General features: G+C 39.6%; 1 pseudogene; it reads left to right on the top strand.

Annotated features, from left to right (window-relative positions):
- The first annotated feature begins 4,959 nt into the window (after window positions 1–4,959).
- Window positions 4,960–19,319, top strand: LOC107180754 (annotated as a pseudogene).
- Window positions 19,320–19,760: the final 441 nt, after the last annotated feature.

The raw sequence follows: 19,760 nt of genomic DNA, 5'->3' as shown, positions 1-19,760 counted from the left end.
TGTTAACACTTTCCCTTTTCATTCATCCCCTGGAATAGGGCTCCTTAACAGCAGTTAGGACAGTGACAATGACCATTCTGGCTTCTTCAAGATGATAAGGGACAGTGTGGGAGTACAGCAGTTAGAGTTGTTCAGCTGAGTGGCCCACGATGTGGTTCTACAGGAAGGCTGGCAGGCATGAGGCAGCACACACATTGGCAGACACAAAGAGAAAAGCACAATGTAAAGATTATACTGACCAACAAGATGGCATCTTAAAGATAATGTCCCCAGTTCCCAAACCAGTCAAACAATCCAGGAGAGACCCTAACTTTGTCCAGTAATGCCCACATGTCATCTATCAGTTATAAAACTCTGTGAGAATTATCAGTTATATTGAAATAACATGTCAGGGAATCTCACATAACCCAGGTGGTGGAGGAGCCATAAGTAATCAATAGTGCATCAATGGTATTCTCCAAGAGTCCGGCCCTAACTTTATTTAAGCATCTAATGCTTGTGTGGTTTTATTTAGGGTTTTGCTGAGTTCAAGCAGACAGTTCGCTTTATTTCGAGGTGTAAAACTTTTTTTTTTTTAAGAGCTGGGAGTCCTATCAGAGAAAGAGTCGAGGCAGCTGTTTACCCTTATTAATTGGCACATTTGTAGGTAAGCTGAACCTTTATTTTATAAAGCAGAACTTTTATTACTTCTTGTGCTTTTTCCATTTTTTTTAGGGGAAGGCCTCTACCCAATTAGTAAAAGTATCAACCCATACCAACAGATGTTGAAATTCCTTTGACCTTGGCATGTGAGTGAAACCTAATTATCAGTCTTCCCTGAATAGTCTCCAGTTCCTTGATTGGCTGGGCAAACAAGTTTGTGGCTGAAAGGATTATTTCTACACAGGCTGATACTACTTGCTGAACTTTCCTTGACAAATTCTTCCCAGTAAACATATTTTGGGCCATTTGATAAGTTTTATCCCTCCCTAAATTAAAGGCCTGATGCAGTGCTCTACTGATCTTTTAGCTCCGTGAGCTAGGTAATAGTAATTGCCCCTGTTCTGTTTGTAACCATTCCAAGGGCTGGAGACAGTGTCCATGAGTCAGACCCCAGTTCCTTGCCTTGGGAGAGTAGGTGGGATTGAGCCTCCTTTAATAACTGATATAGTGGGCAAGCTATTTTCCTGAATCCCAGTATCTACAGCCTACAATATCCAGTAATTCTCCAAAACTCACACAATTGTTTATTGTCCTGGAGTTAGTAGCACTATAGTCTCTAATTCAGTTATAATTGTCCCTTCCTAGCAAGGCTCTCTGGTATTATCAAGAAAGAATGAGAAGAAATTAGTTTTCCCCATATTCAGTCCAGGGGCTGAGAGAAAAATTTAGTTATAAGTTTTCCAGAGATGCCTCTAATCGTCAGGCTGCATTTGGGTAGTTGACCTGGAGTGGAAAGGAGGACAGAAGGTGATTCCAGTATCAAGAAGGAGATGAACCGGGTTTTTAGTTACTGAGTTTTCCAGAGTTACCTGAGTTCCGGGCTTCCAATAGACAGTTGGAGCACCCTGAAGTGCCCCAGGTCCCATCAGTCCATTCTAGGGACATTGGTTATCTGAGCCTTCACAGATAGAGGTCACTGAGGGCATTCAGACTTCCAGTGATGGTCTCCACATAAGGGGCATGGCTTGCAGGGCTTTGACTTCTATTGTCCCTTCTGAGGGCAGTCTTGTTTCTGGTGCACTGCCTGACCACATAAGTGGCATTTGGTGCCAGGACCTCTGGAAGTCTGCTCTGACATAGTGTGCAAGGCCACAACTAAGGCCTTAGATTTTTCTTAAGCCTCCTTTCCTGTTTTTTGTTTTTTTGATTTTGATCTCAGTTGTAATATACTCGACTGGCAGCTTGTAAGAGCTCCTCCAGGGTCCCTTCTAGGACAACAGCCAATTTTTACAGCTTTCTCTGAATATCTGGGGCCAACTGAGTGACAAATTTGTCCTTTAAAATTGTCTCAGCCTTAGGGGTGTCAGTGAAGATAGCCATATATTGAGAGAGAAGAGCCTCTCTCAACTTCTCCAGGAAGGCCTTTGGGCTCTCATTCTATGTTTGTAAAATAGTGGCTAATTTAGCATAATTTAAGGACTTCAATTTAGAGCTCCTTTATTTCTCTAAAGCACAAACTCGGAAGTGGTGACAATACCATTTCTTAATGGGATGGTCATAATCCCAATTAGGATCTTGGTATGGAATTACCTGGGCCCCAGTAGAAAACTAGAAGTGCCCTAAAGGACCTCCAGCCCCATAATAATTAATGAGTTGCCTTTCTTTTTTCTTCAGTGTTTATGGATCAAAAATCATCCCAATTATTCAGAATGCCTCCCAAAGGAGACATTGGCCTTGGTTAGGGAATTGTACATCTATAGGAAAAAGGAAGAAGAGGCATCACTTAATTTTCCATACTTGGCCAGGAGAAGCCTCATCTCCTGGCCCTACATTTTGGCTGGCTATGAGACTGGCAGCCAAAAGCTTTGTCAGTTTTGTGAGATGCTGGGAGCAGTCACTATTATCCAGGCTTGACCCTGTCTCTGAGAGCTGACCTTGTCTTCCTTGATTTCTTCTATCCCTCAATTTTCTGCTTGTGGGACTTTGGGGGTATTGATTGTGACCAAGCAGGACTTCCCTGATTGTAGGAAGGTGCACTAATTTTATTTTGGCACAAAAGTAATCCTCTTTTACAAATATATGTTAAAAGGCTGGTGAAAACCAATTTTGTGTGTGTGTGTGAGGATAGAATTGGTCATCAAGCGGGCTAAAAGGGCCAAAGTCAAGGTCTATTCCCTTGCCTTTTTCAACAGTGCCCACATAAATATGTTGCAACCATGTGGATGCCCATTTTAGAGTATCTAGGTTGTCATGAATTGGCATACATTGGGCTAAGCTTAGCAAAATGGCTCCTATGTATTTCAGTAAAAGCCCTTTATATATTATAGTCATATATCCCTTACATGGCACAGGCATCCATTCCTTTGCTAAATAGAAAGAACACAAATGTGGAACATTTGGAGACTGGCATCAAGGACATTGTCACCATCTCCCCAGCCTTTGGATCAGAGGAGGAGAAATTTCAACCAAGGCTTGAGTAAAACAATTCAAAAGGGCATGCTGTCCTGCTGTCCTGCCCTTTGGTTAAAATATTTTTTTCCATCTTTTTGGGCAGACAAAAGGGGTAAAAACCTTTGTTTACCTCTTCTTTTTTTTAAATCAAAAGCATACCAACAATCCAAGTAAACTTTGCCTTTTTAATAGAGAGTAAGGAAGAATTTTAATCTGATACCAGTGTACTTTTTTTTCAATATATGAAATTTATTGTCAAATTGGTTTCCATACAACACCCAGTGCTCATCCCAAAAGGTGCCCTCCTCAATACCCATCACCCACCCTCCCCTCCCTCCCACCCCCCCATCAACCCTCAGTTTGTTCTCAGTTTTTAAGAGTCTCTTATGCTTTGGCTCTCTCCCACTCTATATACCAGTGTACTTTTAAAATCCATTTATTTTAAACTTAGTCCATTCTGACCACATATAAAATTTCTTTCCAAAGATTTCCCTTCACAAACTTTCTACACCTTTTCTTTGCTTTCAGATTTTGAACCTAACCCCCTTTTTACTCCAAACAACTAGTCTCATTTAGGACAAAATTACTTTCTTTTTCTTTCAACAAAAATGTATTCCCATTCCTTGTATCTTTTTTACGTATCTCCTACTTTTCTACGTATAGAGTTACTTTCCTTCTTTTTATCAGTCTAATTACATTTAGCAGAATTTTAACTCTGAGAAACCTTAGTCTCCAGTGAAAACTAAGTAGTAACCAATTGTGAACTTATCTGTTACATCAGAATTTTTTTTTAGATGGCAAACTTATGAATCTATTATGAATAAATCATGTTTTTTAAAACAGATTTAAATATCCTTTTTTTTTTCCAGCAACCTGGGTTAGGTTTTGGAATACTTCTACATATTGATCAGGGTTTTCTGAAAATTTGCCCAGGTCCTTTTTATTTGCTTAGAATCTTGCAAGGAAGATGGAACCTTCTTGGGGCCAAACTCACCATGAGGCATTTTAGTCAATAGATACATTGAATGTGCCTTCCTTTTAGGGGGAAGATTTTTCATCCCTCACAGTCCTGGATAAGGAGGGCTTGAGGGTCTAACAGGTGGCTTTTCTTGAGAAGAGGCATCAGGGGGGCAAGTCTGCAAGTTCTTGACTTTCTCGGTCCCTTAAAGGGGCCAGGAGGTTGACACCTTACAACTCTTACATAAGGAGCTTTTCTTTTATAATATAGATCTAACTTTAAGACAGTACTGTACTGAACACCTCCTTCAGGAAGCCAAGACTCTCCATCTTCCAGGAGATACTTCAGGCACCTCTTAGCATTGGTAGGTTCAGTATTAAGCCCTGACCCAAATCAGACTCCCAAGGAAGTCTGATGCCACCTTAAGCCATATGAGGTCGCCATGGAACCACTGATCGGGACTCAGCACTGGCTTTGACTCCTTGGTCAGGTCGGAGCCTTTCTGCTGTCCATTTCATTCACACATGGTCACATAGTGACTCCAACCTGCCACCCAATGCCCAGCTCCTTAAGGTTTCATTCCTTACTTCTTCTTTTTTTTTTTTTTAATTTTTTTCAACGTTTATTTATTTTTGAGACAGAGAGAGACAGAGCATAAACGGGGGAGGGTCAGAGAGAGGGAGACACAGAATCTGAAACAGGCTCCAGGCTCTGAGCTGTCAGCACAGAGCCCGACGCGGGGCTTGAACTCACGGACCGCGAGATCATGACCTGAGCCAAAGTCGGCCGCTTAACCGACTGAGCCACCCAGGTGCCCCTTTCGTTCCTTACTTCTTATAGAAATACTCAGGGCAACTCTGGGAAGTGATCAGGTTCCTCTTCTGCCTCTTAGGGGCAGGTCTACCAAAATGAACCTGGGTTCTTACCAGTTTTTGGGGCGGTGCTCCCTGAGCTGTTCCTGGGCCTTACTAAGTTCCAGTGTGCTTCCAGACCCTTGCCCCATCGCACTGGGAGGGGCTAGTCTCCTATGGATCAAGCAGTGCACTGGTGCCAGGCGAGGTTGCTTCTCCCCGTGCTCGGAGGTTCGCACCCCGGTGACAAAGGAGGTGGGAACGCACCATCTCCAAATCCCAGACGGGAGCCCCCAAGAGATACAGCAGGATTCTCGCATAGAGAGACGGGACACCGAGGGTTCCTTTGTCCAGGAAGCAACTTTATTCATTGTGCCAGCTTGGGCTCAGTGGGTTCGAAATGAAAAACTGAGCCCCAAGTGCAGTGGAGTATAGCTTTTTATGCAATTCATACTTCTTTGTCTCCCATATATGGTGACACATAGAGTCTGATCAGACACAGTCCAAGTTACAAACTCGTGACAGACCTGTGCATACACAGTACAGGAGTTGATTGCATCATGCTACTTTCCCTTGTTCTGAGGATGCCTCTACCACATTCCTTAGGGAGGGACGCTACCTCTGCCACAATTTCAGTGTAAGAAAGGAAAGATTGGGTAAAGAGCTCTGCTCTTGGGAAGGAAGCTTAGTCACGTGGTGGCAGACCAGTACCTAAGAAGGTATGTCCAGGAAGCAATTCCTTGTGGTCAGCCCAATGAACTTCAGAAACATTGATGTTGGGTACTCAGTTTTAACTTGTTTACTGTTCATTTCTGTTATTTTTCCCCTCTGTCATTATACTTGTAGTCAAAGTCTTTTTTACCTGGGATAGTGGTTTTGTGGTGAACAAATTGTATTCATCATTTGGGTGAAGCATTTCAAGGAAAGGAGAGCACCCCCTTCAAAAGTAGAAGATGGCTGAGAGTACCTGGGATTTTATACATATTTTCACCATTACCTCCTAATTGTTTACATTAGATAGGTGGTGGGGCACCTGGGTGGCTCAGTCGGTTGGTGTCCGACTTCGGCTCAGGTCATGGTCTCATGGTTCGTGAGTTCAAGCCCCACGTCGGGCTCTGTGCTGACAGCTCAGAGCCTGGAGCTTGCTTCAGATTCTGTGTCTCCCTCTCTCTCTCTCTGCCCCTAACCTACTTGCATTCTGTCTCTATCTCTCTCAAAAATAAATAAACATTAAAAAAAATTAGATAGGTGGTGATTTTATGCCAATTAGTGTGGGGGATAGGTATATATCTATTTAGGCAAATTCTTTGGAGATGCTTACAGTATGGAGTGGGATTCAGTTACAAATTAGGTGGTAGACTTACAATAAGAAAACTGAATAGCTTGATGGCTTCTAGGTTTTCACTGTATGGTTGCAAATTTTCTGAATTTCTTGTGAATTTCAAAATGCCATGCATAAGCACCAGTAAATTCTGATTTTCAACTTAATAATTTTTAGATTATTTTGTACAATGAAACACGTTTTCTCTTCACTCATTAATTTAACAAATTAACTTAATATATATAAATTCTTATAACAGTGCCTAGGAATTTGTAAGTTTTTACTCTTGCTATTAATAACTAAGAGCTAACGTAGCTAAGTGAGGTCTTTCTACTATATTATCAATAAGACATGGTAGGATGAACAAAGGTATGGACCAGCAACTGGAATATATTTGGATTAAGGATTTCAACAGTATATGATTATAGAGAATGGTATAAGACACATCCTCAAGATTCCTGACTGGCTATTTGTAATACAGTATGGATGTAATATAATTAAGTCGTTAAGGGATTATTCTTGAACTTTTCAAAAGTTTTGAAAGTCGTTCTCCTGAATCAATTTAAAGCTATGGCTTATAAAAGTGCATAAATCCATAAGAGAAAGAAATATTTAAATTGCCTTCCTGAGCTTGGAGAACATTCTTTTTCTTTTTTTTTTTCAAGCATAAGAACATTTTATTTTAAGAAATGTTAGCCTAAAAGAAATTAATTTATTTAAAATTTTAATTATAGTAGATCCCCAAAGTAAAATACCATCAATGATGTTTGTTAGGATGGTATTATCCTTAGTAGTACTATTAATATTAATACTATTTATTTATTTAATTTTTTATTTTTAAAAATTTACATCCAAATTAGTTAGCATATAGTGAAACAATGATTTCAGGAGTAGATTCTTTAATGCCCCTTACCTATTTAGCCAATCCCCCCTCCCACAACTCCTCCAGAGTGTCTGCTTGAATGTCTGACTCCTGATTTCAGCTCAGGTCATGTTCTCATGGTTCATGGATTCGAGACCCACACTTGGGCTTCTTCTCTCTCTGTCTCTCTCTCACTCTCTCTCTTTCTCCTTCTCTCTCTGGCCCTCCTCTGCTCTCTCTCTCTCTCTCTCAAAATAAATAAATAAACTTAAAAAAAAAAAAGAAAGTGACAAGTCCAGTTGTCACAGGCAGGTATTTTAAGTTTATTAATTTTTTTCTTTTTTTTTAAATTTTATTTTTTAGTTTTTAAAAATTACATCCAAATTATCTAGCATATAGTGAAACAATGATTTCAGGAATAGATTCCTTAATGCCCCTTACCCATTTAGCCCATCCCCCCTCCCGCAATCCCTCCAGCAACCCTCAGTTTGTTCTCCATATTTATGAGTCTCTTCTGTTTTGTCCCCCTCCCTGTTTTTATATTATTTTTGGTTCCCTTCCCTTATGTTCATCTGTTTTGTTTCTTAAAGTCCTCATATGAGTGATGTCATATGATTTTTGTCTTTCTCTGACTGACTAATTTCACTTAGCAAAATACCCTCCAGGTCCATCCACGTAGTTGCACATGGCAAGATTTCATTCTTTTTGATTGCTGAGTAATACTCCATTGTATGTATATATCAATCTTCTTTATCCATTCATCCATCGATGGACATTTGGGCTCTTTCCATACTTTGGCTATTGTTGATAGTGCTGCTATAAACATGGGGTTGCATGTGTCTCTTCGAAACAGCATACCTGTATCCCGTGGATAAATGCCTAGTAGTGCAATTGCTAGGTCTTAGGGTAATTCTATATTTAGTTTTTTGAGGAACCTCCATACTGTTTTCCAGAATGGCTGCACCAGCTTGCATTCCCACCAGCAATGCAAAAGAGATCCTCTTTCTCTGCATCCCTGCCAGCATCTGTTGTTGCATGAGTTGTTAATGTTAGCCATTCTGACAGGTATGAGGTGGTATCTCATTGTGGTTTTGATTTGTATTTCCATGATGATGAGTGATGTTGAGCATTTTTTTCATGTGTCAGTTGGCCATCTGGATGTCTTCCTTGGAGAAGTATCTATTCATGTCTTTTGCCCGTTTCTTCACTGGATTATTTGTTTTTTTGGGTGTTGAGTTTGATAAGTTCTTTGTAGGTTTTGGATACTAACTCTTTATCTGATATGTCATTTGCAAATATCTTCCCCCATTCTGTCAGTTGCCTTTTAGTTTTGCTGATTGTTTCCTTTGCTGTGCAAAAGATTTTTATTTTGATAAGGTCCCATAGTTCATTTTTGCTTTTGTTCCCTTTGCCTCCAGAGACGTGTTGAGTAAGAAGTTGCTGTGGGAAAGATCAAAGAGGTTTTTGCCTGCTGTCTCCTTGAGGATTTTGATGGCTTCCTGTCTTAAATTGAGGTCTTTCATCCACTTTGAGTTTATTTTTGTGTATGGTGTAAGAAAGTGGTCCAGGTTCATTCTTCTGCATGTTGCTGTCCCGTTTTCCCAGCACCACTTGCTGAAGAGACTGTCTTTATTCCATTGGATATTCTTCCCTGCTTTGTCAAACATTAGTTGGCCATACGTTTGTGGGTCCATTTCTGGGTTCTCTATTCTGTTCCATTGATCTGAGTGTCTGTTCTTGTGCCAGTACCATACTGTCTTGATGGTTACAGCTTTGTAGTATAGCTTGAAGTCCGAGATTGTGATGCCTCCTGCTTTGGTTTTCTTTTTCAAGATTGCTTTGGCTATTTGGGGTCTTTTCTGGTTCCATACAAATTTTAGGATTATTTGTTCTAGCTCTGTGAAGAATGCTGGTGTTATTTTGATAGGGATTGCACTGAATATGTAGACTGCTTTGGGTAGTATCGACATTTTAACAATATTTGTTCTTCCTATCCAGGAGCATGGAATCTTTTTCCATTTTTTTGTGTCTTCTTCAATTTCTTTCATAAGCTCTCTATTGTTTTCAGTGTATAGATTTTTCACCACTTTGGTTGGACTTATTCCTAGGTATTTTATGGTTTTTGGCACAATTTTAAATGGGATTGATTCCTTGATTTCTCTTTCTGTTGCTTCATTGTTGGTATATAGGAATGCAACTGATTTCTGTGCATTGATTTTATATCCTGAAACTTTGCTGAATTCATGGATCAGTTCTTTTGGGTTTTACATGTAGAGTATCATGTCATCTGCATGTAATCTTTTGGGTTTTACATTAGAGTATCATGTCATCTGCGAAGAGTGAAAGTTTGACCTCCTCCTGGCCTGTTTGGATCCTTTTATTTCCATGTGTTGTCTGATTGCAGAGCCAATAGGGGAAGGCTCTCAGTTTTTCCCCACTGAGGATGACATTAGTGTTGGGTCATTCATATACGGCTTTTTTGATCTTGGGGTATGATCTTTCTATCTCTACTTTTCTGAGGGTTTTTATCAAGAAAGAATGCTTTATTTTGTCAAATGTTTTTTGTGCATCAATTGAGAGGATCATATGGTTTTTGCCCTTTCTTTTATTGATGTGATGATTCACATTGATTGTTTTGTGGATATTGAACCAGCCCTGCATCCCAGGTATAAATCCCACTTCGTTGTGGTGAATATTTTTTTAAATTTTTTTTAATGTTTATTTATTTTTGAGACAGAGAGAGACAGAGCATGAAGGGGGAGGGTCAGAGAGAGAGGGAGACACAGAATCCGAAGCAGGCTCCAGGCTCTGAGCTGTCAACACAGAGCCCGACGCAGGGCTCGAACTCACGGACTGTGAGATCATGACCTGAGCCGAAGTTGGACGCTTAACCGACTGAGCCACCCAGGTGCCCCGTGAATATTTTTTTTAATGTATTGTTGGATCTGGTTGGCTAGTATCTTCTTTAGGACTTTTGCATCCATGTTCATCAGGGAAATTGGTCTATAGTTCTCCTTTTTAGTGGGGTCTCTGTCTGGTTTTGGAATCAAGGTAATGCTGGCTTCATAGAAAGAGTTTGGAAGTTTTCCTTCCATTTCTATTTTTCAGAACACCTTCAAGAAAGTAGGTGTTAACTCTTCCTTAAATGTTTGGTAGAATTCCCCTGGAAAGCCATCTGGCCCGGACTCTTGTTTTTTGGGAGTTTTTTGATTACTAATTCGATTTCTTTACTGGTTATGGGTCTGCTCAAATTTTCTATTTCTTCCTGTTTTTGTTTTGATAGTGTATATGTTTCTAGGAATTTGTCCATTTCTTCCAGATTGCCCGTTTTATTGGAGTATAATTGCTCATAATAGTCTCTTATTATTGTTTTTATTTCTGCTGTGTTGGTTGTGATCTCTCTTCTTTTATTCTTGATTTTATTTATTTGGGTCCTTTTCTTTTTCTTTTTGATCAAAGTGGACAGTGGTTTGTCAATTTTATTAATTCTTTCAATGAACCAGCTTCTGGTTTCATTGATCTGTTCTACTGTTTTTTTTGGTTTCGATAGCATCAATTTCTGCTCTAATCTTTATTTCTGGTCTTCTGGTGGTTTGAGGTTTTATTTGCTGTTCTTTTTCCAGCTCATTAAGGCATAAGGTTAGGTTGTGTATCTGAGATCTTTCTTCCTTCTTTAGGAAGGCCTGGATTGCTATATACTTTCCTCTTATGACTGCCTTTGCTGCATCCCAGAGGTTTTGGGTTGTGGTGCTATCATTTTCATTGACTTCCATATACTTTTTAAATTTCTTCTTTAACTTCTTGGTTAGCCCATTCATTCTTTACTAGGATGTTCTTCAGTCTCCAGTATTTGTTACCTTTCCAAATTTTTTCTTGTGGTTGATTTCGAGTTTCATAGCATTGTGGTCTGAAAATATGCACGGTACAATCTCAATCTTTTTGTACTTACTTAGGGCTGATTTGTGTCCCAGGATATGGTCTATTCTGTAGAATGTTCCATGTGCACTGGAGAAGAATGTATATTCTGCTGCTTTAGGATGAAATGTTCTGAATATATCTATTAAGTCCATCTGTTAAGTCCAGTGTGTCATTCAAAGCCATTGTTACCTTGTTAGTTTTTTTGATTAGGTGATCTGTCCATTGCTGTGAGTGGGGTGTTGAAATACCCTACTATTATTACTATCAATGAGTTTCTTTATGTTTGTGATTGATTTATATAATTGGGGGTGCCACATTTGGTGCATAAATATTTACAATTGTTAGGTCTTCTTGGTGGATAGACCCCTTGATTATGATATAATAATGCCCTTCTGCATCTCTTGATACAGTCTTTATTTTAAAGTCTAGATTGTCTGATATAAGTGTGGCTACTCTGGCTTTCTTTTGTTGACCATTAGCGTGATAGATGGTTCTCCATCCCCTTACTTTCAATCTGAAGGTGTCTTTAGGTTTAAAGTCAGTCTGTTGTAAACAGCATATAGATGGATCTTGTTTTCTTATTCATTCTGTTACCCTATGTCTTTATTTACTTATTAAAAATTTTTTTTCAAGGCTTATTTATTTTTGATAGATAGGGAGAGTGGGAGACACAGAATCCAAAGCAGGCTCCGGGCTCTGAGCTGTCAGCACAGAGCCTGATGCGGGACTTGAATGCACAGACCATGAGATCATGACCTGAGCCAAAGTTGGACGCCCAAGCCACTGAGCCACCCAGACGCCCCTACCCTATGTCTTTTGATTGGAGCATTGAGTCCATTGACATTTAGAGTGAGTACTGAAAGATGAATTTATTGCCATTATGTTGTTTTAGAGTTGGGGTTTCTGGTGGTGTTCTCTGGTTCTTTCTAGTTTTTGTTGCTTTGGGTATCTATCTATCTATCTATCTATCTATCTTTTCATCTTTTCTCCCCTCTGAAAGTCCCCCTTAAAATTTCATGCAGGGCCAGTTTAGTGGTCACAAACTCCTTTAATTTTTGTTTGTCTGTGAAACGTTTTATCTCTCCTTCTATTTTGAATGAGAGCCTTGCTGTATAAAGAATTCTTGGCTGCATTTTTTTCTGATTCAGCACATTGAATATATCCTGCCACTCCTTTCTGGCCTGCCAAGTTTCTGTGGATAGGTCTGCTGCAAACCTGATCTGTCTTCCCTTGTAGGTTAAGGAATTTTTTTTCCCTTGCTGCTTTCATGATTCTTTCCTTGCATGAGTATTTTGTGAATTTGACTGTGATATGCCTTGTTGATGGTCAGTTTTTGTTGAATCTAATGGGGGTCCTTTGTGCTTCCTGGATTTTGACGTCTGTATCTTTTCCCAGGTTAGGAAAGTTTTCCACTATGATTTGCTCACATAACCCTTCTACCCCTATTTCTCTCTCTTCCTCTTCTGGGACCCCCTATGATTCTGACGTTGTTCCTGTTTTTTTTTGTTGTTGTTGTTTTAATTTTTTTTTGCATTTATTTATTTGAGAGAGACAGTGTGAGCAGGGGAGGGGCAGAGAGAGAGGGAGATAGAGAATCAGAAGCAGGCTCCAGTCTCTAAGCTGTCAGCACAGAGCTGGATGAAGAGCTCTAACCCATGAACTGTGAGATCATGACCTGAGCTGAAGTCGGATGCTTAACTGACTGAGCTACCCAGGGGCCCCTGACGTTGTTCTTTTTTAATGAGTCATGGATTTCTCTAATTGTTAAATTGTCCTCTTTTGCCTTAATTTCCCTCTCTTTTCTTTTCTGCTTCATTATTCTCCATAAGTTTGTTCTCTATGTTGCTGATTCTCTGTTCTGCCTCATCTATCCTTGCCGCCACAGCATCCATCCGAGATTGCAGCTCAGTTATAGCATTTTTTATTTCATCCAGACTATCTTTTACTTCTTTTATCTCTGCAGAAAGGGATTCTAATCTATTTTCAACTCCAGCTAGTATTCTTATTATCACGATCTAAATTCTGATTCAGACATCTTGGTTGTATCTGTATTGGGTAAGTCCCTGGCTGTCGTTTCTTCCTGCTCTTCCTTTCGGGGTGAATACCTCATTTCGTAATTTTGAAGGGAGAAAAGGACTTAATGTGCAAAAAAATTAAAATTAAAATTGAAAAAAAATTATAATTTTAAAAATTAAAAAAAACCACACAAAATCAAATAAGTGATGTTAGATTCTAGGTGTGTTTTGGTCTGGGTGTTGAAAGGGGCTTGATAGATAAAAAAGGGGAAAGAAAAAAAAAGAAAACCGTTTGAAAATTTGAAAAAAATGAATACACTGAAGTAGACTTAAATGAAATGATGGAAGTAAAATAGAATTTGAAAAAATTTACACAAAAGTAAAAAAGATAGTAGAAAAACATTTAAAATATTTTTAATAAAAATTGAAAATAAAAATGAATTTTTTGTCTTTCTGTATTCAAGAAAAAGAGAAAAAAGAAAGAAAAAAACAACAAAGAAAAAGAAAATTAAATAGATGGACCGGCGAATAGACTGAAATGTGACTGAAAATACTTCATTTTCCCCTGCAAGTCAAACTATGAAGTGCTTTATAGTCCGTAAACTAAGCAGGCGAAGAGACTTGTATTCCTTACGAGCGAGGTTGGCCTAGTTAGGTGGGGCTTAATGTAACTGCTCCGTTCTCCACTAGATGGTGCTGCTTAGCTTAGTAGGGTGGATTGTTGTGGTGCTTGTAGGTGTGTATGTGCATGCGTGGGAGCGGTGAAAATGGCATCACCCAGCTACCCAGTCTCTAGTATTGGAACTCTGTTCTCCCCCATCAGCAATAGCGCACCCATCCTTTGTCTTTGGCTTCCATCCACTCCCCACTTTTACACAGTCTGTGACCAAGCCCCAAGCAGCACCGCCGTCCTGAGTTTTGTCTCAGACGCGGCTGTTTTTCCTGATTCCTTACTTCTGAGGGACTGTGGCTTTGACCCGTTCTGCCCCTCTGCAGGAGGGTCTCACTGAGCAACGGCCAGGTGCTGGCCTCACCCAGGAACATTTGCGAGACTGTGCTGCTGCCAATGCCCAGAGACTGTGCTGGGTGCCAGCGAGCCCCAGAAAAAGTTCACAAGATAGTGTAGCAGCAGCGTTTCAGGGATTATGGAAAAACACAACACGTGTCTGGCACTAGGCTTCACTCTTAACAAAACTGTTCCAGCACCAGAAAACATGGTTGTTCTCCTGGGTCCACTGGGGCCTTGTCTTTGGGGACCCACATAGCCTCTACCAGGTGTCCTCCTAGCAGGGGAACCACCTCTCCCTGTGTGGCCTGAAGAACCCCAGACTCCACTCTGCTCCTGCGGATTCGCCCTTCCCACCAGAGCACCGCCAGGTATGGAGCTGTGGAGTTTCAGACTCTGCACTCCCCCTGTTTATAGAGTCTTAAAGGAGGGAATTTAAACCCTCTCCTTTCTCCTTTCTCCTTTCTCCCTTTTTAGTTTAGTGGAAAAAAAACTGTTTCCATTTTTCCACTTTCTCTCCAGCTGCTTTTGGGGAGAGTGCTTTGCCCGTATGCTCCCCCCCACCATCTCTGTCCTCTCTCCACATGTAAAAGAGACTCCCTGCCCTCTGCAGCTTCTCTCTCCCCCAGTTCACCTCTCTGAGTTGTGTACCTGCTGAATTGTGTGGTTCAGGTTGTTCATAGTGTTGTGTAATCCTCAGATTAGTTTTCTAGCTGTGCAGGATGATTTAGTGTTGGTCTGGCTGTATTCATGCACACAAGACACACAAAATACTTCCAAGCTGTTCTGCCATCTTGGCTCCTCTCTGATAAAAATGTATTTAAAAATTTTTTGTTTTTACATTTTATTTATTTTTGATAGAGACAGAGCACAAGTGGGGGAGGGACAGAGAGAGAGGGAGACACAGAATCTGAAGCAGGCTCCAGGCTCCGAGCTGTCAGCACAGAGCCTGACGCAGGGCTTGAACTCACAAACTGCGAGATCATGACCTGAGCCAAAGTCGGACGTTTAACTGACTGAGCCACCCATGCACCCCCAAAATGTATTTTTTAAAAAAGTTTACTTATTTATTTATTTTGAGAGAGACAGGGAGACTTCAAGCAGGGGAGAGGCAGAGAGAGAGGAAAAATCTCTAGCAGGCTCTGCACTGTCAATGCAGAGCCTGATGTGGGGCTCAAACTCCTGAAGCATGAGAAATGACCTGAGCCAAAATCAAGAGGTGGTCGCTTTACTGACTGTGCCACCCAGGTTCTCCTGATTGATAAAAATTTAAAGTGACTCTTGTAGGAGCATGAAACTTGGGATGGATATGTAAAAGAATTTGAAAAAATAAGTCAAGAAAGATGAAGGAAGCCAAAATAGTGCTTATTATATGCTGGGTGCCTTATATGCACTATTTTATTTATTCTCCCAAGAACACCACAATGAGACTGTTAATTATAGGTGAGCATTCTGAGACATAAAAGTTAATTGCCCAAGGTCAGATTGCTAGTAACTGGCCTTGTAAGCATAACGGTCATAGATGTGGGATGCTAGCCCTGAGGTCATTGCTGGCCATAGACAGGCTTAATCCAGACAGAAAACATGAGAAATCTGTGTCTATGTGTTCTGCATAAAGAACCTCTTAATTATCCAGGGCACTGACAAGAGGGTTCCAGTGAGGACTGAGTGAAGTAATGTGGACCGAATCTACGGTTTTACCAAAGCAGGGTAGGGCTGGGAAGAGGAAAATCTGGGGAAACTATAGGTAGAGTCCCCATATCTCTTTCTGCAGCACAGACTAGTATGTGGCTACCTGCAACCCTATAAGATAGCCTCTCATTATGAGCAAGGATTCATATGTGTCCATGGCAGCTGGGTCCTGGTTTGCTGGGGTTATCAACTCTGCAGTACAAACTGCATTTGTGGTACAATTGACCTTCTGTAGGAATAATGTCATCAATCATTTCTCCTGTGAACTTCTTGCTATCATGAAACTGGCCTGTGCTGACATCTCAGGCAGTGAGTTCATCAGGCTCATGGTCACAACACTGTATATTGACTGTTAATAATCGTTATCTTTTACACATTAATCATTGTCAGCATCCTCATATTTGCTTTTCTAAGGGGAGAAACAAAGTATTCTACACCTGCTCAGCCCATCTGACTATGGTAATAATATTCTACAGAACCATTCTCTTCATGTACATGAAGCCCAAGTCTAAAGACACACTTAATTCAGATGATTTCAGTGCTACTGACAAACTGATATCCATGTTCTATGGGGCGATGACTCCAATGATGAATCCTTTAATCTACAGTCTCAGAAACAAGGATGTGAAGGAGGCAGCTTCAAGGCAGCTTATTTAGCAAGTTAAAGGAAAAGGTGATTGGACTGTGAACACATTGGACTTTGTTGAAACTTTAGAATTATGTTGGAAGTTTGGTTACTTTTACTTTTTTTTGCACTTTTGTATATTATTTAGCAATTTTTCATAATGACATATAGCATTTCAATATTATGGCATGCTCACTATAGAGAATTTGCAAGATACAGACAGTAGGGTGAGGGAAATAAAGAGGTCACCTATTACTCTAACACTAGGAGATGGGTTTCAAGCGTTTTGAACAATATCTTTTGTGTTCTGTATATACTGCAATGTTGGAATTGGGTATTATATGTCTTTTTATGTTCACCTTCATACATAGTCCTATTTCATATGCATCACTTCATCAAATGCTTCAAAATAAATAAGTTCTCTGTTGTGAGAAAAGCAAAACAGAAAAATCCTCAAAACTGCACCCACATTCTCCAGTGGAGAGCCTTGTGTTGTAGTTTCACATTAATCTCAAAATCCTCCTAAGTTATTTGGAGATACTATTTTCTTGGAGAATATGTTTCCTGTGGAACTAAGTGTGCGAGCATTTGGGACTATTGAGGGAAACGGGTAAATGCCTTAAGGATGGAGCCTATGCAATCAATCAGAACGTCCTTATTTTATCTTCTTTCTTTGTTTCAGCTTACATGTTAGCTCTAGCATAAAGAAAATTTTGCAAAATTAAAACTGGGTTGGAAAAATCAGTCTATTGGTCTAGACAGTAATGTGGACAAGTGTTGGGTTAGATGGCGTCATATCCATGCCCATTTAGGAGAAGCCAGGCTTTTTGATATCCTGAGATCATTCCAATACTTTTCCAAAACTTAGAAGAGTATCTAAGTTCTTGATTTCTAGTGTGGACCTGCATTGATGTCTTGTCTCTCTTACTAATAGCTTTGTCACCTTAGTGATCTGAGAAGGTAGATTTGGGGGGATGTCACACAGGATGTGATATTATCTTGATTTTGCTTGGCTTCCTCCTCAAATTTTTACTCTATCTGAAGAACATTTCTAATTTACAGGCCAACAGGAATGAGAAAGTGTGTTCAAGAGTAAGCCACATTCTAGGAAATCCATTATGCTGGATAAATTTTATATTGATGGAACAGTAAAGTTAGAAGATGTTAGAGATTAACATATTTTACATAGGCAAATAAGAGTTAAATGCTTGTGGTATTTGGGTATATTAATGTCACTTTTCCAAGTTCAGTTTTTAATTTTAATGGCAGGAATATCAAACAGTCATGAACTCTATTTAAGTCCCTTTAACTTCCATCCTAGATATGCACAGATTAAATCTGATGGCAAAGGTTGAGACTATTGATGTATTAGAATCACACCCTAGTGAAATAGGCTGTAAAAACCTATTAGTGGGGTGTTTGGGTGGCTCACTTGGTTAAGCATCAGACTCTTGATTTCAGCTCAAGTCTGCTCTCCCACTTCCTGAGCTGGAGCCCTGCAATGAGCTGTGTGCTGACAGCACAGAGTGTGCTTGCAATTCTCTCTCTCCCTCTCTCTCTGCCCCTCCCCAGCTTGGGTGCTCTCTCTCTCTCTCAAAACAAACAAACAAACAAACAAACAAACAAACAAACATAAAAATCTATTAGTTTCCATAAACACACTCAACAGACTTTTATTTCCTGAAGAATTCCTGGTATGTAGAAAACCTCTAGAGTCAAGCATATTGTGTTTGACCCACAGGCCATTTTGGATACTCAGACTCTACTTTTTGTTTTTGTTTTTGTTTGTTTGTTTGTTTGAGCTTAAATCAAACTGCTTCCATAAGCTCTCTGGGATGACTGACCTAGGGCCTAGTCTTCTATCAGACTTTAAATTTTTGAATCTACTTAATTAAAGAAAGTAGAAATTTTATTGTATCTTTACTAATGTCTTATTTAATTTTGAGAGAGAGAGAGAGAAAATGAACAAGTGGGGGAGGGGCAGAGAGAGAGAGAGAGAGGAACAGAAAATCCAAAACAGGCTCTGCACTGACAGCAGTCAACCTGGTGTGGGGCTTTAACTCACAAACGGTGAGATCATGACCTGAGCAAATCAGATGCTCAACCAAACTGAGCCACCTAGATGCCCTGAAAGTAGAAATTTTAGTATGCATATTTCTCCTCAGAAGAGAAGATGAAGATAGTTTTTTCCCTGTCAGTGTTGCAGAATAAATTCTGAAGAAAAGAAAAACAAGTCATCTGTTTTGATGTATCCATATGTTCAAATTGCTAGGCATACATGTTATCACTATAATACCGATATGCTTTATTTAATACTTCAGCCTCTACAGGGTTTTTCCATTCAGGAAATTTATTTTAAAAGACTTTTCTGTTTTTCCAATTCTCATTTAATTAGGATTTTGTGACTTGGAAAACTTAAATTTCCTGACAATTCTGGGAAGGAATTATTGCATAGAAACACTTCCATACTATTATTTAATAATAATAAATGAAATATTTTTTTTCCCATTCAGAGTGTATTCTATCATTTGTAACTAATCCCTGATTGATACGTATGGCATATGAGGTCATCTTTGCTTTGGTCTGTTTAGTTTCATCTTCCACCAACCCCCATATGCCTCTCTGTTTATATTCTTGTGATGCTGCGTTATTTTTATTTCCCTGCCTTCATCATGCCATTTCTTGTCTTATACCATGGTGTTATTGTTTCTTCTTCCTGGATGTCCTTCCTCATATTATTTACCTCTAAAAATCCCACTCAAAAAGTTCAGGTATCACCTCTCCTGGCAAGTGTGTCTTGATTCTGAGTTACTTGTCACTTATACTTCCATAGCACATTGAACCATCATTTTATTTTATTTTCTATTTTTGAGAGAAAGAGAGTGGAGGAAAAGCAGAGGGAGAGGGAGATAGAGAATCTCAAGCAGGCTCTACTCCCAACACAGAGTCCTATCTGCAGCTCGATCTTAGGACTGTAGGATCATTCAGGACATGAGCTGAAATCAATAGTCAGACACTTAACCACTGAGCCACTCAGGTGCCCATAAACCATCATTTTAATTGCAGCATTACGACCTTTTATTGAAATCATCTGATTACATGGATATTTTTATTACTACCTATAGGACAGGTAGAGACTGCATCTTGGGCATTTTTATATTCATAGAAATTCTTACTATCGGCTTCATTGAGTAATTGAGTATGTATATAATAAATATCATATAAACAGTGATTTTAGAAAATATAAAACACTTAATAGAAATATGGGTAGAAGACATGAGTATACAACACATATACAAGACAATCCAGCTATTTAAGACACAACAAAAGTTAAATATTATAGTAGTTAAAAATTCCATTAAAAGGCATGATGAGATACTATTTTAAGCCCTTTAGATTACCAAAAAAAAAAAAAAATC

This window comes from Panthera tigris, chromosome D4, assembly GCF_018350195.1.
Source record: "Panthera tigris isolate Pti1 chromosome D4, P.tigris_Pti1_mat1.1, whole genome shotgun sequence".
NCBI classification, from domain to species: domain Eukaryota; kingdom Metazoa; phylum Chordata; class Mammalia; order Carnivora; family Felidae; genus Panthera; species Panthera tigris.
The sequence above is the reverse complement of the archived record's forward strand: the minus strand, read 5'-3'. Positions and strand labels throughout refer to the sequence as shown.